Source organism: Lithobates pipiens, unplaced genomic scaffold (genome assembly GCF_037356315.1).
Source record: "Lithobates pipiens isolate NorthernLeopardFrog02 unplaced genomic scaffold, aLitPip1_a1.2 Scaffold_27, whole genome shotgun sequence".
In the NCBI taxonomy this organism is placed as follows: Eukaryota; Metazoa; Chordata; class Amphibia; order Anura; family Ranidae; genus Lithobates; species Lithobates pipiens.
In genome coordinates this window covers 189901706-189925275 of record NW_027507788.1, presented here as the reverse complement: position 1 = coordinate 189925275, position 23570 = coordinate 189901706, and the positions used below count along the sequence as shown (strand labels likewise).

At 44.6% G+C, this 23570-nt stretch overlaps 1 protein-coding gene across 1 annotated transcript in view; it reads right to left on the bottom strand.

The window, feature by feature from the left end:
* The window catches only part of GPR157 (G protein-coupled receptor 157), a 79107-nt gene extending 71076 nt beyond the window's left edge, over positions 1 to 8031 (bottom strand). Inside the window, exon 1 of the mRNA XM_077458054.1 lies at positions 7855 to 8031. The gene's annotated coding sequence lies outside the window, so the exon portion shown is untranslated. The remainder of the gene's footprint in view (positions 1 to 7854) is intronic.
* Positions 8032 to 23570: the final 15539 nt, after the last annotated feature.

Genomic DNA, 23570 nt, shown 5'->3' with positions numbered 1-23570 from the left:
ATTTGCCTTTAGTAAATCAACCTGTGTTGTCCTCCAACATTGATCCTGTCAGCGCACCCTCCCTGCTATCTAAATCAATGCTTCTTCCAGGCCCTACAGCACTCCTCTTCAGCCACTGACGATGTAGCTCCTGCACATGCACACAGGAATAACATTGTCCCCAGCACCTGGCATGCCATGAATGAGCTGGGCCATGCAGTGTACAGGGAATACAAAAATAAAAAAACACCAGGATAAAGGGGTTTTTGGGCAAAGGAGACTTTTGTATGGCTCTGCTGACAGAAAACGCTACCCCAGATTTTACTTTTTTTTTTTGTTTGATGGAGTTTATCTACAGCAGCCTCTCTCAACTTTTAAAACCCAGGAGGAACCCTTAAAAAAAGTTTTCAGATCTTAGGGAACCCAGTGGTGGCCGACGGGTTCCCTGGTCGGGTTCACCTGTGGATCACCTGCACCAAGATCACCCTGGGCTGTTGGTCAGTATTCCAGCCTCCCCACTTACCCCACCCGCTTCCTGATTGCCCGGTAGTAGAATCAGTGTGGCAATAGCGAATACTCATTCAGTATGGTCACACAAGTGGGCCTGCTTGGGGGGCTGTTCTCTGCCCCCCCCCCCCCCCCCAAAGCTCACCCTTTTTTGAAGCCTATTAAAGCCTCAGGCTCTAAATCACGTGCTAAAAAACAACCAAATTGGAATCCATGCATCTGCATGTAGATTGGGGGGCTGGACGCATGGATCAAGGCTCAGTTTACACTGCCGCAGCTTGGGATGCGACTTGAGACCCCAAGTTGCATAACATGTTACAAATCCCATGTTCGTCAGTAGGTGAAGGTGACTGCTATCAAACTTGTGCCCATAGACTTTAACGGGGAGGACCTCATCTATGGTGATGTGATTTGGATCTGACATTTCAAGATTACCCGGCCATTCCCTGAAAGTTGCTACAAAGTTGTTCCAAACTTGCTTCCAAGTCGTTTCAAAGTTGCATCAAGTTGTACTCCAGTCGCCAGCAAATCGCCATGCAAAGTTGAGGCAGTGTGAACCAAGCCTAAGGGGTCGATTTACTAAAACCAGACAACAAAATCTTGTGCAGCTCTGTATGGTGGCCAAACAGCTTTTAACTTCAGTTTGTTAAATTAAGCTTTGACCAAAATAAATAAAAACCTAGAAGGACGATTGTTTTCTATGCAGAGGTGCACCTGATTTTGCACTCTCCAGTTTTAGCAAATCAGCTCCTAAGGGTCAGGAGAGAAGCCCCTCCCTACATTAGGTCAGCAGAAACGTTGATGGAGAAGGTCCTCTTATATTCATGGTCAGTGGGGCAAGGGACCACTTACATCTTGGAGAAAGTATGACATTTATGGTTAGTCAATGAACCCTTTGCAACCTCTAGAATAACTCTGGTTGAGAAAAGCTGATCTATCGTTAGCTTGGGTTCACACTAGATGGCGGTGTGTGAAACCCACGATCTTTGTGCGTTTCCTGTAGCACATTCAAATCGCACTGCCTTTGCAAACTGCAATGGGTGTCAGTGCAATCTTAACGACATCCCAAATGCAGTTCGTTTGCCTGCACCAAATCGAATGATACAAAACGACCATGTAATATGGTTGCAGTGCAGTTCCAAAATTGGTGCATTCATGACTTTGGTGAGATGCAGTGCGATTTGAGTCCATTCAAAAATGCGCAGGAATTCGGTATGCTTCCTGTGCGATTCATATAGTGTGAACTGGGGCTAATGGCGGGGAGTATTACACACAATCTGGTGGCTGCAGCCACCACGATTGTGTGTGAAACTGGCAGGCAGACTGCGGTCCCTCTCACACACCCCTGGTACTGTCTCCCTCCCCCCCCCCCCCCCCCACCGCACCCCGCCATGCTTACCAGGTCTCAAAGAGAGCCTGTCATCTAAAAGTCATCACGTGGGGGACTGTTTTTCCCCTATGTGATGAGAAAAAAAATATATAAAAAAAAAAAAAAAAAAAGTTTTTTTTCTGTAAAAAATTAAAATAAAGTTACACCCAAGCACATAAATTTTTTTGGAGGCCCCCCGCATATACATACACATGAATGTAAACGCATGCGTCTGGGGGACCTACGTGTGAAAACGGTGATTGCGATACACATCGATGTGTACGCCAAAGTGAGAGCAATAATTCTAACACCAGTCCTCCTCCATAACCTTAGACTGATACCTATAGGGGGCTTTTGAAGCATCACCTATAGAAAATATAGGGTACTGAAATGTGTCCCCATTTCACGGGTGCAAATCAATTTAAGGTTTGGCATGTTGGGTATCTATTTACTCAGTGCAACCTCATGTTAATGTGTTTTTTAACAGAAATTTTGCATTTCCTAGACCTTTGCGGTGATATCATGTGACATAAAAAAATTGCAACTACAACTATTTTATTCTCTAGGGTGTCTGCTTTGAGAAAATATATTTGTGGGTTTTGTGTAATCTTCAGGTGTAAGTTTTTTTTTTTAAACATGTGCAAAAAAATGCAAAAATGGCAGCGAAAGGGTTAACGTAAGGTATTGTAGCTCATCACGTGACATGCAGGGCCTGACCGATGAGGTACCAATCCTAAATCATTAAAACGGGGCACCTGAACTTTGTTTTTTTTTGTTTATTTTTTAAATCCTCACATTCAAAATTTATAGAAGGAGTTTGAAATTCACACTGTGCCCAGCATAGAAACCATTAAAGACAGTACAAGGGTACCAATGGCGGAGTATACTCTGGGAACAGGGTAAACGATAAGGAGATGAGAGATACATCATACAGGGCACAGGGATGACATAATGTCTGGATTCGTCAAGGATTAATATAATAGATTCATTCTTTATGCATACAGAGATCTAAATATAAATCAGTAAAAAGATTTCAACATTTAGAGCGTGCCTAAGGAGAAGTATCTACAGAAGAAGCCTTTTACAGTTCCAGTAAGCTGGTTCTTCTGCAATCCATAGTAGCGTGTGCCGTCATATGCTGAGCCAGCAGAAGGGACAAAGGAAGGAGCAGTGAGCACGCAGTAGGGGATAAGTGGTTAATATTCTGAGTAGGGTATAATACACAAGATGGGGCGTCCAGCACGCTAAACACGTCACCTTTTTTTATTAGCTCCTTCCTCCATGGTAATCCTAGGAACAATGACAGATGACACCGGATGAAAGCTTTGTGTGCGTCTGGGCCATTTCTACACATCAAATTATACCGCTGATTATTACAGGCATTTATATAGTGCTGACAACTCACTTAGCATTTACATACTGTACATTCATATCAGTTCTGCCCTTAGGAGCTTACACTCTAAGGTCCATTTCTCACAACTATACACACACACACACATACCAGGGCATGATTTGATAAGAACCAATTTACCTACTAGTAATTCTTTGAAGCGCTGCAAGCTCTATGCCAATTGTGTCCTAGACAGGATTTGAACCAAGCACTTCAGTGCTGCAAGGCAGAAGTGCTAACTACTATGCCTTATGCCGCATACACACGATCAGAATTCAACGGAAAAAGCTCTGATGGCTTTCCCGACGGAATTCGGCTCAAGCTGTCTTGCCTACACACGGTCACATCAGATTCCGATCGTTTATAAACGCGGTGATGTACAACACGTACGACGTGACTAGAAAAAGGAAGTTCAATAGCCAGTAGCCAATAGCTTCTGTCTCGTAGTTGAATCGGAGCATGTGTGATTTTTGGCATGTCGGAATTGCATACACACGATCGGCATTACCGATAGAAAGTTTTTCCGTCAGGAAAACTGAGAACATGCTATCAAATTTTGGCTGGCGGAAATTTGGACAGCTAAATTCCGATGGAGCATACACATGGTCGCATTTTCCGATGAAAAGCTCTCATCGGTCTTTTTTCTGGCCGGAATTCCGATCGTGTGTACGCGGCATTAGTCATGTACAAAGATCTGATGTTTACAAGAACTGATGTTTAATATGCTGCATGCCAGGAATCCCAGTGTCACCAGATCATAATTCAATACGCTCCACGTTCTTCCATAGCAAAAATGTAATTGTTGGATAATATTGTAGGAACCCCATAGCAAATATAGGCTAACATTAATGAGTTCCTTCAGAAAATGCTAGTGGTCTGGCTTTAGAGCTTTCTGAGTCACAGACCCAGAGCAAGCATGTAGCAAGTGAAGTCAGGCATACCCGACAGACACTCAAAATCAAATGCAAATTCATATAGAGAGGCAGCAATGGAAGCCAAAAGGCCTCATTCACACTACACCAAAATGCTAGAACATCTAGAACTTGTACTTGAATTTGGCACATGCTGCCCCACTTTTAGAATGCACTTTTTTTGCAAAAACTGTCTCCCTATGCCAAAAGTTGGTCTTAATTAGCTCCAAGAACAAAAATATAACCAGTGCACTGAAAACGAGCGATCGTTAGTAGCCAATGAAGTAGGAAAATCTTGTCCAAGAAGTGGTTAAAAAAACATGTAATGCGGTCCTATATTGAAGAAAAAAAAAGTCTCTAATAGTTACAAAAGTGTGTAACAATATATAATATACACACAGTCATTGAATAACAGCAGCCGGCGTCCCATCATATAAGGTCCCCCATCAGATAGTGTCCGCTGTGTACTGCGCATGCGCAGTACACAGCAACACAGATTCCAAAAATAGCCGAGGATGAACGGCGCCTGCACCGTGAGTCCAGGTTCTATCCCCACCATCCAAGTGGACATAGAGTAGGAATAAAAAAGAGCCAAGCGCAGCGAGGCCGAGCGACGCTCGCGAGGGGCCCCTCTAATTTTCCGAACCCTATGTCCGCTTGGATGGTGGGGCTACCACCTCCACTCAGGGCGCAGGCCCCGTTCAGCTTCGGAGATTTTCCGAAGCTTCTTCTGCCCCAGGGGCGGACTGACAACTCATGGGGCCCCCGGGCAATAGGAGATTATGGGGCCCCCGGCAATCAGAGATTATGGGGCCACACAGTAGACACAAACACACACACACAGTATACAATCACACAGTATACACAGACATGTTTCTATTGGCTGAGAAGGTACTGGAGAGGTGGGGCAGCTATAATCTCAGGATTTATAGACCAAAAGGATGTCGGTAAGGGACATTTCAGAGACAGATGTAAAAAAAAAAAAAAAAAAAAAAAAAAAAAAAACACAAATTTTTACATACTGTCCCTGGTTTACTGAGGCTGGCAACCCTGATAGGGCCCCCTAGTGGCATGGGGCCCTCGGGCAGTGCCTGAGTGGCCCAATGGTCAGTCCGCCCCTGTTCTGCCCCGTACTGCGCATGCACAGTACGGGGCGGACACTATATGATGGCAGGACACTATCTGTCAGAACACCGGCAACTCTATACCATCAAGCGTATTTATTTTCAAGCCTAGATAGTGAGTACAATCAGCAGCAGACTAGTTTCGGCGATAAGCCTTGTTCACAGTTCTCAGTGCTGTGAAGGCTTGAAAAGAAATACTCCTGATAGTAAGGAGTTTCCGGCTGCTCTTATTTGATGACCGTTTGTCTATTGGTGTAAGGGAGGACACCTCAGCTTGGACACCCTGACTGCAAACTTCCAAAGTAAGACTTTGTATGGCTCAGAGCAGTGGGAAACAATCTTTGATCAAATCATATAATATACACACTTTTGTAACTATTAGGTTGGGTTCACACTGACGTGGTGTGAAAACCACAACCATTCCCGAGTGGGTTCCCACACCGCATCAGAATTGCACTGCCCTCTGTGAACTGCTGCGGGTGGCAATAAATAGTTAATGACACCCCCAAATCAGTTTGCAGAACGCAGTGCGTACCGAGGAATCAAATTGCATGCGATTCGAATCAAGTGCAGAAAAAAAAAAAAGTGTCCTGCACCATTTTTTTTTTTGCGAATGTGATGCGACTAAAGCCATACAAATTGTATGGCTGAATTTGAATCAGGTTGGTTGGTCGGGTTCACCCACCCTACCCCAGCACCTACCCCTTTGGTTGCAGACAGCGGGCTCCTATGGGCGGCAGGCAGCAGCTGGGGGGTTGTGGCTCCCGTGTCCTCTCTGCATCATGGTGGCTTCTACCTCTTTCTCCTAGGCGATCAATAGGATTGCCTGTCCTTTCAGTCACTCGGGTGACCGGTGTCAAAACCCGCTTCCTGATTGGCCAGGAGGAGGATCAGTGTTACAACAGCGAATATTGATTCGCTGTTGTAACACACCTGGGTGGGCTCAGAGTACACTCTCTGCGACCTAGCCCACACTATATTGAAGCCCATTCGAAAAATAAATAAAAACAGCCCCTCCCCATTGGAATCCATGTGCCGGTTCCTGAAGGGGGCCGAACGCATGGATAGGGAAGGCGGAGCCCTTAATGGACGGGCTGCCCCGGGTGCAACACACATGCAATGCCTGCAGTTGCATCACTGCAAACTCAGCCTTAAAATTACTTTTTATTCTATAATATTGGACAGCATTGCATCGTTTTTTTCTTTTAACCTCTTCTTGGACAAAATTGTCCTGCATCATTGGCTACTACTATTGCTCAATTTCAGTGCGCAGTTTTCATCTGTATTACTTTGCTTCCACTCCCAGGTTGTTCATACAGCTACGTCTGATACTCGTTAGTCCACCCACCTTCTTAGCGCTTAGCCTACTCTGTTTTATTATTATTCAGGATTTCTATAGCGCCAACAATACAACGCAGCGCTTTACAATATAAAAGGAGACAATTATTGCTGAAACTACTAATTGATTAATTGACAACTAATCAATTATGAAATTAATCATTTCGTATTTTCGTAATCGATTAATCGGCAAGTAACAAAATGGGGTTAAAGTTAACGAGTCTGATGATATTTACCAGATTGACCATTTAATAGTATCTCTCTCCTCTAATAGTGTATATAGCCTCTAATAGTATATACAGTATCTCTTCTAATAGTATATACAGTATCTCTTCTAATAGTATATACAGTATATCTCTTCTGTCTGTTGTTCTCAGAGCTGATTAGATATTTTGCTCCTAAACCATATAGTTGGTTATTTATATTTACCACTGCATATAGAGATATTTAAGAATAAATTGCCTTTTTTTAAACTTTACATATTAACTAAAGTATACACCACACCTTTTTTACGGTTATTAACTAATTAATCAAAATAATCAGCCAACTAAATCGATTATGAAAATCATCGTTAGTTGCAGCACTAGAGACAATACAGTTACAATATAATAAAATGAGCTCCACTTTCATAAGATACGAAGCGTCAGAATTCGATTTTGAACTTGGCGCAGGCGTTGTGCCACAATATAAAAAAACGGTTGCATTTTAGAACTACCGGAATTAGCGCAGGAGTCGCTGTCAGAAACCTAAACAGTTGCTGAATTAGGCTCAATTCCTAACAAGAGCAAAAAAAAGTGGTGCAGTTGCTTTATTCAATCCCCCTCCCCCCCCCCCAATGTGTGTCTCCTGGATAATTTGTAGATTTGATCGGATCGCCGGATCCCAAGATCAGATTGTTAGGTGTATGATCACTTTATGTAGATTATTATCACAACACATCCAACCCCAACTTCTTCTACAGTGTTACATGTTGTTATTCTACAGGAGCATTGTTACATATTATTATTTCACAGGAGCATTGTTTATAAATATCAGAAGGGAAGATAGAAGCAGAATCTAATCCTACAACAAAATAATATTTCTAGAGATAAACAAACAACAAAGTGACAACAGCAACAACTTGAGACGTTGTAGGCACATAAAGTGAGTTGTGTACTCCATGGAGGAAGAGACAAGCAGTGATTGATACAATGTATAATAGTGAGGGAGAGGTGGGAGGGAGGGAACAGCACTGACCTGGTCGGCTCTCCCTCCAGCTCGGTGTCGGCGGTCTCTCCTCTCAGTCCTGTAGGGGGAGGGGCTCTCAGTCGGGACATCCGGAAGGGGAAGGAGAGAACTTCTATCTGGATGGGAGAAATCTTCACCCGGACCGAGAGACCGGAGAGGCGCGCACTGCCCTCCACATACCGCCCCACTGCGCCCTCTACTGAGCGCTCTGTGTACACACCCTGCCTATGGATGGCTCTAATGTCGGGGGGGTTAGATCAATAAGATTTTCTTCATTTTCATTAAAAAATAAATGAATAAAAAGTAAGTAAACTCAATGATTAGAGGAAATCAAGAGATGATGTTGCGCATGCGCTCCAAATACAATAATAACAGTGTAGTGCTAAAATAATATACATAAAACGTAGGTTATGCAATCAAAAAATTGAAACAGTGATAAATGGTGTGCAAATATGCAAATATGTGACTAAATATAGACTCCACTGCAGCCAGAAATAACCATTTCATTCAAACTCAATGATTAACTACTTAAGGACCGAGCCGCTTTTTGAGATTTGTTTTACAAGTTAAAAACAGTTGTTTTTTTTGCTAGAAAATTACTTATAACCCCCAAACATACTTTTTTTTTTCTAACACCCTAGAGAATAAAATGGCGGTCGTTGCGATACTTTCTGTCACAATGTATTTGCGCAGCGGTCTTAAAAGCGCACTTTTTATGGAAAATAAGACAGCAGCAAAGTTAGCCCAATTTTTTTAATATTGTGAATAGGGATGAGCTCAGATGTGTTCGCACGTGCAGAGCCCTCTAGGAAGCGAGCGCAGCGCTGCGCTAATCACAGGCATTGCCCGATCTTTGCAGCCGCACATCGAGGCAATGTCTCACTGCCTGTGATTAGCGCAGAGCTGCGCTCACTTCCTGGCGGGCTCTGCACGTGTTCCATGCGGACACGCCTGAGCTCATCCCTAATTGTGAAATTGATACCCAACATGTCACGCTTCAAAATTGCGCTCGTTCGTGGAATGGCAACAAACTTTTACCCTTAAAAATCTCCATAGGCGACGTTTAAAAAAGTCTACAGGTTGCATGTTTTCAGTTATAGAGGAGGTCTAGGGATAGAATTATTGCTCTTGCTCTACCAATCGCAGCGATACCTCACATGTGTGGTTTGAACACTGTTTTCCTATGTGGGCGCTACTCACATATGCGTTCGCTTCTGCAATCAAGTTCGGTGGGACGGGGCATGTTAAAAAAAATAAAAATCTTATTTATTTTACCTTTAATTTTTTTTTTTTACACTGTTCTTTTATTCCTATTACAAGGAATGTAAACATCCCTTGTAATAGGAAAAAAGCATGGCAGAACCTGGGGTCAAAAAGACTTCAGATCTCATATTTACACAAAAATGCAATAAAAAAACAAAAAAAAATGTTGTCATTAAAAAAAATATAATAAAAAAAGTGGCCCTTTAAGAGCTATGGGCGGAAATGACATTTTGACGTTGATTCTGCCCTGCAATGTTATGGGGACGGGTGGGAGCATCTTCCCCTCACTCGTGTTCATACCCAGCAAGGGGAAACATCTGTTCGCCTCAGCCGCAGCTGATGGATCCGGTAAGCGGCGGAGGGCACCGGAGTGCGGCAGGAGGTGGGGCCCTCTCCTGCCACCGATAAAAGTGATCTCGCAGCGAAAGCCTTACAGAATGCTGCTCGAAGCTTGCCAAAAGCTTGCTGAAATGTTCATAAAAGCTTGCTGTTCACACATGTTTCTGGAACATGTATTGTAAAGGGTCCACAGCACCACAGAGGAGCCAAATTTGTGTTAAGGCCCATACACACGATCTGACTTTTTGACAACAAACATGCAAATGAGCTGTTTTGGAGCAACATCCGACCGTGTGTATGCGCCATCGGACAACATTTTTTGGTTTTCATCTGACTTTTGTTGGCTGTGCGAACGGACAAACTTTCTGGCAACAAAAGTCCGATGGAGCAAAGTTTCGATCGTGTGTACAGAAAACCATAGGACTTTTGTACAAAGTACAAACACGCATGCTCAGAACCAATGCAAAAGATCAGACAATACAGAAGTTGACCAAAGGTGGCGGTAAAGAGCAGAAAAAAACATGTGATTTGGTGAAAGTTGGCTGAAAAAGTCCTGCCGTGTGTATGCAATACAAGTTCTCGGCCGACACCCAGTGTACAAAATTCCACAGGAAAGTTTGTACAAAATCCGATCGTGTGTATGAGGCTTTAGACTGCTGTTTTCCCCCTGCATTGAGACACGTTGCGTTGGATTGACATGTGTTACCATGCGCTGTGTCACATTGCATTGAAAAAAGCATTCTGTAAGACTTTCCTTAGCTCCTGTTTGGAAATGTTAGGCTGTTTAATATGGGCTTCAGCTTGTATAAGAGCGGTGCGAACAGTGAGCTTTGACAAAGCATTTGCAGAGCTTTCAGCGAGCTTTGATGAAGCTTTTAAAGTACCATTCAGCTCCAGTTTGTAAATGTTAAACACAGATCCTAATGGAAGGGCTGATTTCCACTTTAAACAAGGTGCTGGCAGGATTCAGCACTTTCTGGGGCTGGGTTCACACTTTTGTGAATTAGATGCGGCGTTTTCTGCCTCCAATTCGCATAGCAGGAGATTGTGATCAGCTCTTTATGGAGCTGGTTCACACATCTCTGGAGCAGGTCCAAATTCAGCCAAAAAGTCAGGCTGAAATGGGACCTGAACCGGTGAATGGAGACGCACCAAACTCCCTGCTGTGAGCTGCTCCGTGCTCTAGTGTGAACCCAGCCTGAAGCTTGTTGAAAGCCTGCTAGCAGCTTGCTTAAAGAAGCAATCAATACTCCCATTAGGATCTGTGTTCAACATTTACAAACTAGAGTTGAATCAGCTATTTTAAACGCTTCAATGAAGCTTGCAGAAAGCTCTGTGAACACCTTGTCAAAGCTTGCTGTTCACACTGCTCTTATACAAGCCCATGTGAAACAGGCCTTATACACAGATCTTACTGGGAGTGCTGATTTCAACAAGCTTCAAGTATTGATGAAGCCTGCTAGAAGCTTATTTAAAGTGGCTATCAGCACTTGCATTAGGATCTGTGTTCAGCAATTACAAACTGGAGGTGAAGGCCACTTTAAAAGATTCAGCAAAGCTTCCTGAAAGCTCTGCAGATGTCTTGTAAAAGCTTGCTGTTCGTATACAAGCTGAAGCCTGTGTGACAGTGGCTGGAGTGAAGAGAAAAGTGCATTTTGAAAGATGCAGTGCACTGACCCCATTCGCATTTTTACTGCTCCCAAATGAACTGCTTTCATTCACATAACTTATTTCTTTAAAGTCCTTGCTATGGCATGCATTGAAAAAAACATGCCAATGCATCTAGTGTGAATCGGGGGCGGATCCAGAGTCTAATCTCGGGAGGGGCCCTGCCAAAATTTCCACTGGCAATTTGTCAGGGAAATGGCTGATGTTGGCGCACCAATCATCACAGCACCATGGTTGATTATGATACTGGCAGTGGCGTCAGGAAGGGGGGGCTGAGGGGGGCTGAAGCCCTGAGGGAGTCCCCCAAAAAGCCCCGGGTCTCGGGCATTTACAATTCTATTATTAGCGGGGACCGATCTGACCCCGAGCGTGGCCAAGTGACATAGCAGGTCCCGCCTTCTGGAGCCGTAGCGCCTATGATGGACATCCCACTGGTCCAATGCTGGGACCACAGGATGTGTGATGTCCATCATAGGCGCTGCAGGCTCCAGAAGGCAAGAATTACAATGCAGCCTTTGTGCCGTGTCATGGTGAGAAGATCCCCGTTCAGAGCTCGGGCAAGCGGCTCTCCTCTCCTGTCATGGCTCTGGATCTTCCTGCCTGGAGTGCCTGCTGCTGTCTACTCTACTGTGATGGGTGCACCGCACACTGCGGCTGAGCTGCAGGAGGAGGTCACATCACCTGAATTCTGGTCAGGTAGGTCAGTGTGTGTAAGTGTATGTCAGATAGGTAGGTCAGTGTGTGTCAGGTAGGTCAGTGTATGTCAGATAGGTAGGTCAGTGTGTGTCAGGTAGGCCAGTGTATGTCAGCCAGGTAGGTCAGTGTGTGTCAGCCAGGTAGGTCAGTGTGTGTCAGGTAGGTCAGTGTATGTTAGCCAGGTAGGTCAGTGCGTGTCAGGTAGGTAACACCCCCCTCCACACAACTACACCACCCACTGACCGCCACGCCCCACACTCATCTCACCATCATGCAGAATCAGTGGAAGCCCTGAGCGTGTCACTTGCCACTATTGTCTGCCACCATATGCAGAATGTCACTTGCTACGCCACCTGTCTTCAGATGCAGCTTGTCACTTGCCACTGTTGCCTGCCACCAGATGCAGCTTGTCACTTGCCACGTCGCCTGCCACCAAATGCAGCTTGTCACTTGCCACCGTCGCCTGTCACCAGATGCAGATTGTCACTTGCCACAGTCAACTGTCATCAGATGCAGCGTATCACTTGCCACAGTTGCCTGCCACCAGATGTGAATTGTCACTTGCCACGTCGCCTGCCACTGGATGCAGATTGTCACTTGCCATGTTGCCTGTCATCAGATGCGGATTGTCACTTGCCATGTCGCCTGTCATTAGATGCGGATTGCCAATTGCCTTTTCGCCTGTCGTCAGATACAGCTTGTCCTTGGCCACCATCACCTGCCACCAGATGCGGATTGTCACTGCCAGTGGCCAGTGACAGTGTCCATGTTGTCCCAGAGTGAGGACGGGCAGTGAGAGATGATATAATCTCTCTGCTGCCTGCGCCTGCACAGTAATGGCAGTCTGTTTTTAGATGCACTGCGGTGATGCAGGGGGGGGGGGGGGGCCGTGAGAGATGATGTAATCTCTCTGCTCGTGTCCATCAATGCAGCCTCACCTGTGTTCATCAATGCAGCATGACCAATGCCCACCAATGCAGAATAACCTGTGCCCATCATTGTAGCGTGACATGTTGCCATCATTGCAGCGTGACCAGTTCCAACCAATGCAGCCTCACCTGTGCCCATCATTGCAGCGTGACCAGTGCCTACCAATGCAGCCTCGCTTGTGCTCATCACTGCAGTGTGACCTGTGCCCATCATTGCAACGTGAGCTGTGCCCATTATTGCAGTGTGACCTCTGTCCATCATTGCAGCGTGACCTGTGTCCATCATTGCAACGTGAGCTGTGCCCATTATTGCAGTGTGACCTCTGTCCATCATTGCAGCGTGACCTGTGTCCATCATTGCAACGTGAGCTGTGCCCATTATTGCAGTGTGACCTCTGTCCATCATTGCAGCGTGACCCGTGTCCATCATTGCAGTGTGATCTGTGCCCACCAATGCAGCCTCACCAGTGACCATCATTGCAGCGTGACCAGTGCCCATCATTGCGGCCTCACCTGTGCCCATCATTGCAGTGTGTCCTGTGCAGAGGAAGGGAGAGGGTGGCCGGATCATCCCAGAGCGGGGATTGCCTGCAGTAACAGCTTACATTAGAATTGCCTCTTGACCCGGCACCTGTGACAGACAGAACACGTTCCAGCATTGCACCAATGTTCTGTCTGTCACAGGTGCCAGGTAAGGAGGCGGGGCTGTGTGTAATCACGAGCAGATGGTAATTCTAATGTAAGCTGTTACAGTGGGAAATCCCCACTCTGTGATCCAGCCAGCTCTCCTCTTTCTCCACTCTCTCTTCCCCCGGGGGTGATCGCTGGGAGAACAGCTCCCATTCAACCCTGCCTGCCGGCAGTGCTTGTCTCCCCCGCCCCCCACCGCTCAGAGGCAGCCCACACTCAACCATTTGCCACTTGCAAAATGAGAGTAGGTGAGTGAAAATTTTTAGGGATGTATATATATATATATATATATATATATATATATTTATTTCCTTTTTATCTTTTAACCACTCAGTGGTTTTAAACATCAGTTTAGGTCAATATATATTCTTCTACATACTTTTGGTAAAAAAAATCGCAATAGGAGTAAATTGATTGGTTTTCGTAAAAGTTATCGCGTCTACAATCTACAGGATAGATTTAGGAACTTTTATTTTTTTTATTGTTTTTACTGGTAATGGTGATCTACGATTTTTAGCAGGACTACGACATTACAGTGGACAAATCTGACCCCAAATTACACTTTTGGGGGACCAGTGACATTATTACATTGATCAGTGCTATAAAGATGCATTGATCAATGTAAAAATGACACTGGCAGGGAAGGGGTTAACACTAGGAGGCGATCAAGGGGTTATGTGTGTTCCCTCAGCGTGTTCTAACTGTAGGGGGATGGGCTTACTGAAAGATGACAGAGATCACTGGGAGCAGTAGATCCCTTTCATTCTTTGTTTACATTGGCAGTTCCCCGTTCTGCCTCTCCTCGCCGCGATCACGGGCCGCCACCGGACATACGTATAAGTACGCCCGTTCACGCAGGAGAGCTGACCTGCCGCAGTATATCTGTGTGAGCGGGTTGACAAGTGGTTAAGATGATTAAGTAACAAATGAACATAAAAGCCCGAAATATAAGTGTATAATCCACAATAAGAAGGTATTTTATGGTGTGGGCCTTTCAGGAATATTACGCCATAAATGCAAACCAAGGTAATAAAATATGATCACTCAAACAGAACTGATCTGAATTATTTATTATTCTATTAGGCTTTATGTGAGATCCACACAGGATCATGAGGCTTCCTTGATTATATTAGCTCCAACCCTGCCCAGCCCTGGAATTCTTAACAATTATACAGCATTTAGTTTTATCTGATACCTGGGATACGTCACAGGATTAAGATATTAATCTCTATTATTAAATGGGGTAAACAAGTCTATACTTAACCCCCTTAATGACCAAGAGATGCAGAGCTACACCCTAATTTGTAGTGAACTCCCACACTGGGCTGTAGATCTATGTTTCCCAATGTTTATAGTATAGTTACTTATTTGCAAGTGTGCACATGTATCTGCAGGGGTGTACATGTGTAGTAGATGTTGAAGTGCCCTGTATAGGCAATGCACAGTTTCACTTTACCCTCCCTGGCGGTATGATTACCGTATTTCTGATTTTAGGCGCTGAAAGAGGTACAATTATTTTGCATGGAAATTTGGCATTTTATATTGTAGGCCTGCAATGTTTAGGAATAACTCACTTAAATCTGTTCAAACCAGAGTCTAGTAGACATCCCGGGTATGATAAAGTTTATAATATAATAAATAACTATAAATAATGATAAATAATAATAAAAATTATTCAATAATGTAATCAAATCCAAAAACACTGAAATTTGTTCATTTGCAAAATTGTCGCTGTCATTAGATTTAGTGTTTGATGGCGGATCTCCCCACAAAACGCTATCGCTCAATTCTGCAAGTGATTATAATTTATTATCGCTGTTTTCTAGCTGTCTAAAATCACTTTTGACATAAAGGGACATTTTTTGGTTGCTATGGACAATCTCCAAATTCCAGGCAGAAAAAAAACAGTATTTATAATATAAAAGTGCATGCAGGACACTGGGCAGACCACTAGGGACACAGGGAATGTGTATTTTTTTATACAGTACTATTAATACTATTACTATTAATATAAAAAATCACAAGGCACTATAGTTCATTCTAAACGAATGCACATAGGGTTAAGTACCTACTGTGTATGAAGCCTAAAGACAAATTTCGCTTTAGCTTAGTGAATGTGGTAAAATTTCACTTTGCAAAGAATACCCAATCGCAAGCAAGAGAAATACAAAAATGCATTTTGCTTGAACGTGATTGTTGGGAGTTGCCTCCAAGAGGGTTCTGCTGGGTTAAATGTTTTTTCGCTCTGTGTTCCTGTTCTCAAGTGAGTCCCCAGTCGCACCCTATTGTCTGCAATGGAAGCGGTCAAATCCGACTCTATTTGATTTTGAAAGTAGTTCTTGCGCTACTTTTTGAAAGTTCAGGTACGACTTGCATAGACATCTGTGCAAGAAGTCACAGATGTCCTTCAAGTAGTAGTTGCCACTTCATCCCTTTAAACCCAAACACATGTTAATTACACAGGTTCTGAGGCTCATTTAATGTGGATCAGTGAGTTTAATTACCACCTTAATCTGCCTCAGAACCTGTATAATTAATGTGTTTGGTATTAAAGGGATAAGGTGGCAACTCTACCTTCCAGTAGCACCTGAAGTAGTACTACTTTGAAATCGTGCTACTTCAAGTGAAGTAGCACGATTTCAGTGTCAAGATCAGTGTGTCTAATCAGGTTAGGCAGGTGCAAATAGTTGTCTTGGTGTTGCACTATGTCCTCAGGTTGACCTGCTGAGTTGGTGGTGACTGAGGAGCAGGGCTGGACTTACCATTGGGCTTGACTGGGCTCAAGCCCATGGGCCCCGCCCAATAGGGGGCCCCGCCGTGATACATAGCCAAGTATACTCAGCTTGGCTCCGCTCACTGTCACGCCCAGTCCCGCCCTGTGATGGACATAACACAGGGACTGGGCGTGACTGTGAACCGAGCCGAGTACACGCAGCTACCCTCAGCTCCGCTCGGGACTGCAAGATGGACCCAAGAGCCGCCGAGAGGACTCGAGAGCTGCCGAGGTACACATGACTCTGTATCTCGAAGGCGCCATTTTTAAAGTTCAAGACTGCAATGACAATGCTGAAAACGACACTGGGGCAAGGCTGAAAATGACAAAGCTACACTGACAAGACTGCAGTTGCACTGGACAAGGCTGCAGATGGATGGGCAAGGCTGCAGATGGACACTGAAAAGGCTGCATTGATGAGCATTTAAATGTAATTTTTTTTCCTTAAAATTGCCTCCTAAATTTGGGGCGCGTGTTATACGCAGATGAATACGGTAATGTATAGAAGGTAGGGTCCAAAAGTGACTCAAGCCCAGGGGCCCCCACCACCCTAAGTCCTGCCCTGCTGAGGAGGAAGGGTTAACATTTTTGTGGCACTTTTCAGCAATGTTATCGCTCCCTGCAGGTCAGACCATATAACTAGGGCTCACTACATACCCTAGGGCAGTGATGGCAAACCTTGGCACCCCAGATGTTTTGGAACTACATTTCCCATGATGCTCATGCACTCTGCAGTGTAGTGGAGCAGCAAATGTAGTTCCAAAACATCTGGGGTGCCAAGGTTCGCCATCACTGCCCTAGGGTTCTATGATTCGAGAAAGACTGCAAAATGAAGCTGTCACCCTGTCACCCTGTCTGAGTAGATCAACCCCTTGGGTGGATAATGGGAGGGAGCTCAGTTGGGATTCCCAGGGATGGTGTGGAGCCTTTAGACCCTCATAGACAAATGACAGTTATTGCTTTTACTGTGGATTAGCACCAGATCATGGACTTTAAGGGACTGTTGTTGCCTCTTATAAATGTATTGTCTGAATGGACTTGCTTAATGGACTTTGCCATCTGCCTACAGTACAGTCACCTTATGGGGCACTAGAGAGCTCTGTGTAGGAAACCTTGTGAAAATGCCTTTGAGAACTGATACTGTTATTTGCAACTACCTCAGTAAGTCTAGGTTCACATCCATCTGGTTGCGGTTGATGTGGTTTTGCGGTGCATTATTAAACCTGCGTTTTTGATGCATTTTTGCATGCAGTTTTCATGCATTTTGCTATTTGCATTTTTTTTCTCTTTAAACACACTGTATATAGCTGGTTGCTAAGGAGCGGGCCAGGAAGCCGGCTGCCAGGTTCTTAACAACCGATGAGTCATCAGCTGTCAGTGGGGTTTTCTGCTAACAGCTCAATGTAAAAAAATAAAATAAATTGGTAGGAATAAAAATCAGGAAAAAAACGACCCCCCGCCCCCAAATCCATACCAGGGTCTTTGGGTCTGTTAAGAATTTGGAAGGGAACCCCACGACAAAATAAAAAAATGGAGTGGGGCCCCCCAAAATCCATACCAGACCCTTATCCAAGTATGCAGTCTGGCAGGTCAGGAAAGGGACCCTGGATGGTGGTTTTGAGGGTCTGTGGGTGGGAGGCTTATCGGAATCTGGAAGCCCCCTATAAGAAGGGGGCCCCCAGATGCCGGCCCCCCATGTGAAGGAGTATCTGGTACATTGAACTCATTCACCAAAAAATGTGTCAATAAGGAAAAAAAAAACACAGTTTTTGACAATTCCTTTATTAAAAATAAAAAACATGGTCCATCAATGTAGATCCATTGCCAATCATGAAGCCCGCCGCACTGCCGGACCCGAATAAAAAAAAAAAAGCTCTGCCAAGGCTATCTGCCGACAGCCCGCTCCTCCGTATGACAGTAGTCTTAAATAGGTAAGAGGTGGGGCCACCAGGTGACGTCACCTGGTAGCCCCACCCCTTTGTGTCATCAGCTGAACTCGCATAATTTCAAACCCACTTTTAGTGTGAACCAAGGCTCCGGTTCCATTCACACCTGAGTGATTTGGATCGCAGGCGGAATTGCTGCGATTCTGCCCACGATTCCAGAATCATGGCAAAACCCAGAACACTTTTGTGATGACATTATTTCTTATTGGCACCCCAAATGCGACAAAATATGCTATAATCGTGGTGAAACGTTTTTGGAGCAGAGGCAGGCCCATTCAATGGAATGGTGCTGCTTCAAAAACACTCACTAAAAAAACCATAAAAAAGCTAAAAAAAAAAAAAAAACATGCTGCAGCAGCGGTTACTGCACTACACTGTGAATGGAGCCTTATGCCGGAATTCTCGTCGGAAAAAGCTCTGATGGTTTTCCCGACGGAATTCGGCTCAAGCTGTCTTGCCTACACATGGTCACACCAAATTCCGATAGTTTAAAATGCAGTGACGTACAACACATATGACTAGAAACTATAAAAAGGAAGTTCAATAGCCAGTAGCCAATAGGTTCTGTCTTGTAGTTGAATCTGAGCATGCGTGAGTTTTGGCGTGTTGGAATTGCATACACACGATCGGAATTTCCGATAGAAAGTTTTTCCGTTGAGAAAATTGAGAACATGCTATCAATTTTTGGCTGGCGGAAATTTGGACAGCTAAATTCCGATGAAGCATACACACGGTCGCATTTTCAGATGAAAAGCTCTCATCAGTCTTTTTCTGGCTGGAATTCCGACCGTGTGTATGCAGCATTAGTCTGAAGTCTTGTAAATCATCTTATCAATTCTAATGTTTGTTCAGGAACAGCTGAACTTCTTTCCCATCTCTGTGTGTTTTACAGAAGATGTTTCAGACACTTGATTGCCTGTTTTTTATTTGTGTTATTCAGAAGGTATATCTAATAAAGAGGAAACATAGGAGAGCATTTAGAAAAAAAAAATTGCATAGCAATTCGCCCAGTGAAAGTGCATGTACATTTGTTCAGGGCACAAAAATTAGACCTTTTCTTTGATGCTCAATTTGTGTTTCATTAAAGCCATAAAAAAAAACCTTTTAACTGGGACTTTTAACCACTTAAGCCCTGAACCATTTGGCTGGGCAAAGACCAGACCACTTTGTGCGATTCGGCACTGCTTCGCTTTAACTGACAATTGCGCAATCGTGCGACATGGCTCCTAAACAAAATTTGCATCCTTTTTTTTCCCACAAATAGAGCTTTCTTTTGGTGGTATTTAATCACCTCAGCGGTTTTTATTTTTTGCACTATAAACAAAAAAAGAGCAACAATTTAAAAAAAAAAAAGCATTATTTTTTACTTTTTGCTATAATAAATATCCCCAAGAAATATATAAGAAATATTGTTTTCCTCAGTTTAGGCCGATACGTATTCTTCTACATATTTTTGGCAAAAAAAATCACAATAATTGTTTATTGATTGGTTTGCGCAAAAGTTTTAGCGTCTACAAAATAGGGGATAGTTTTATGGCATTTTTATTAATATTTTTTTTTTACTAGTAATGGCGGTGATCAGCGTCAGCATTTTTATCGTGACTTTGACATTATATCGGACAATTTTGACACATTTTTGGGACCATTGGCATTAATACAGCGATCAGTGCGATTAAAATTGCATTGGTTACTGTAAAAATGTCACTGACAGTAAGGGGTTAACACTAGGGGGCAGTGAAGGGGTTAATGTGTGTCCTAGGAAGTGTTCTAACTGAAGAGGGATGGGGACTGTAGGGAAACTAACAGATCGATGTTCATACTCTGTATGAACAGACGATCTGTCCGTTCACTCCTCAGAGAACCGGAAACTGTGTGTTTACACACACAGCTCCCGGTTCTCCGCGTGCCCCAATCAATAGCGAGAGCCTGGTAGTGATCGAGACAGCCGGGCACTCGCATCGGCCGTGGAGCGAGCGGGGGGAGCGCGCCTCCAGCGATTCGCACAGCCGAGCCATGTTGCCGCAGTATAACTGCAGCGGCTGGTCAGCTAACGGTTAAAGCGGCATTTCCGCTGTTTTTTGTTTTTAAAAGTCAGCAGCTACAAATATTGCAGCTGCTGACTTTTAAAATAAGGACACTTACCCGCCCAGCGCGCCCGCTATGTCGGCACCCAAAGCCGATCTCTCGATCGGCTCTCGGGTGCTGCCGCCGCCATCTTCGGTAAGGGAATCAGGAAGTGAAGCCTTGCGGCTTCACTTCCCGGTTCCCTACTGCGCTGCGAGTCGCGCTGCGCAATAAGGATGGTCCCCGCTGTCTCTGGGATCCTTGTGTTTCCCAGCAGACAGCGGGGGACCCCCAGGAAGTGGCATAAATACCCGCAGAATCTGCAGCTATCTATGCCGAAAGTGGGTGCAAATACCTGTACTATACAGGTATCTGCACCCCCCTGAAAGGTGCCAATTGTGGCACTGGAGGGCGGGAGGGTTCCAGTGAGCGTAAGTTCCACTTTAGGGTGGAGCTCCGCTTTAAGACAGATATGACAATCATGTATATTTCAATAAAAGGCTAGTATGTCAATTTTATTACAAAAGATCTACAGAGTATACAAATACATACACAAAATACTGTTTCAATGTTGTTAAACATGGCTAAAAGTATTAAAACTCCATGGGGGTTATTTACTAAAGGAAAATCCACTTTGCACTGCAAGTGCACTTGAAAGTAAAGTCATTGTAGAGCCGAGGGGGACATGCAAGTAAAATAAAAAACAGCATTTTAGCTTGCACATGATTGGATGATAAAATCAGCAGAGCTTCCACTCATTTCAGATCTACGCCATAGATTGAGAGCGACTGTATTTCCAAGTGCACTTTCAGTGCAAAGTGGATTTGCCTTTCATAAATAACCCCCCCATGTGCCCATAATAAATAAAAGATTATAGTATGCTTGTCATGGCTTACATTTTTGTGGAGACATCAGGACAAAACAACGCGTTTTGGAAAAACTCCTTCTTCAGGGGTGAAGCAGGGTCTAGGAAGCAATTACATTATTAAGTATATCAATCACATTATACAGATAGTACCAATATAATATCAACATGTATTACATTGTCCATGCTATACTTACATAGCAGATCAACAACAATACAGATACAGATGGTTGCAGGAATAGGGTTGCCAACGCACTGCTTGTCCACCCCAGATCTGGATGAGGATACATCCCAGGGACCAATACACATCCACTGGGGGTACCCGCCATAGGCAGAGAGGGTGAGGTAACAGGGGTCCACATCAATCACATGTATGAAACACGACATGAAATTACTTTAGGTGAAAAAGATGATGTAAAAGATCTATTTACCCAGAACAAATAAATCCAATGAGCCATACCAATGAAAAATACATGGCAAAAATAAATTCTAAATATAAAGCATTGGTAAAAAGGGACAAGTAAGTGGCTGCCATGATTCTAAGGCCTCATGTACACTATAGATGGTAAATTGAAGTTTAGGAGAAGTTGCAAAATTTTTTTCAGCAGCCCCTAAACTTTCCTCTATGTTATCTTATGTGTACATGTACACTCAGTAGTTTATAGTAGTTTAGAGGCAGTTGGGGTTACAGGCATATTTTTAAATGCAGAAAAATCACGTTTCAAAAGCCAAATGCTTGTAACCGCATTTAACTGCAGTAAACTGTGTTTATGCGTGTTTGCGTTTATAAGCATTTTTGAAGGGGAAAAAATTTCTGATACTTTTTGAACATATAAAAATGTTGATAAAACACAAATTTCGCCACATGCTGTTGGCTGCATCAATGGATGAGTTGAGTAGCGATGAACTCCGGTCCTCTCACGCAATTCCCTACGTCTTCGGAGCCTCAACAACAGCAAAATCAGGAGTATTTCCTCACACATGCTCATGATGGGATCCAGTGGCGTAACTAGAACATTCTGGGCCCCGATGCAAGAAACCATGAAGGGCCCCCCTGAACCCCAGCCAGGGCCCTTCCCTCCGAGTCCGGCGGTGGAACTCCAGGGCGTGGTCACAGGTATGACCTTTGTGAGCCCTGTAGTTCCACCACTGGCTGGGGAGAACAGACATCGGACTGAGCAGCAATGCATGGAGCAGGAGAGGGGTACTCTGAGGAGCCGGCCAAGGACACAGGTCGTGCAGGGAATGCACAACTAAAGAGCAGCCAGTGCGATAGTCAAGCATGGAGCTCTGCTAGTCACCCTCCACCTCCAGCCATCCGTGTGCATGGTGCACTGGTACCCCTAGCTGCTTATGCTGCTGCCAGCCATATGTAGAGGGGGTTGCATGGGCCCCCTGCAGCACAGGGCCCAGTTGCGGTCGCGACTGCTGCACCCCCTATAGTTACGCCCCTGATGGGATCCATAGTGAAAACACAAAAAAATAAGACCGCTATATACAAGTACACTGATCTCTCTGCTGCTGCTCTGTCTTCTCTCACAACAGAATGGCTGAGAGTTAATTATTTACTTGTTTTCAAATACTCATAACCAGTGGTGGCCAAGCTATTTTCTCATAATAAAATAAAATAATGGCCCTTTAAGGCCCCTTTCACACATGCGGACAGTATGTCCGTATTTCATCCATCCGTTTGCGGATGAAATACGGACATACATGCATCCCTATGGGATAGCGGGTGTCTGTGGATGAACATCCGCAGACACCCGCTATTATCTGCCTCCGCTATTGTCCGATTCTGCAGACGGAGGAAAATCCTATTTTTCTATCCATCTGCAGAGAGGATCGGATGAACACGGACAGACGGGCCGTGCTCATCCAATGCCCATAGAGGAGAGCGGAGACCGCCCTGTCCACCGCCGGCTCAGCGGGGACAACGGAGCGATCCCCGCTGAGCGAGCGGATCATCACGGGGTGGATCATTACTGATCCGCCCTGTGTGAAAGGGGCCTAAGTGTGTGCAGGGCGTTAGACACACAGGTGTATGGAAAGCATGGTGTGCTGCAATCACGTGATTGCAAACAAGAAGCTCTATTGGCTTCCTTTAAAAAGTCCTCAGGTTGCTGAGCTCTGCGCCCAGAAGATTCCAACTATAGAATTATTCCCTGCTGTTGTTAGTTATTGGTGGGTCCTGCACTGACACTTCTGGTTTCTCTGACTCATCCCAGCCAAAGGTGGATGGAATGCGACTTTCTGTGAGAGCTGTGAGTACGAGGGAGAGGGGGGACATCTGATGTAAAGGGGGACTCTGATGGGGACATCTGATGTAAAGGGGGACTCTGATGGGGATATCTGATGTAAAGGGGAACTCTGATGGGGACACTTGATTCAAAGGGGGACTCTGATGGTGACATCTGCTGTAAAGGGGGAATCTCATGGTGACACCGGATGTAAAGGGGGACTCTGATGGTGACACCTGATGTAAAGGGGGACTC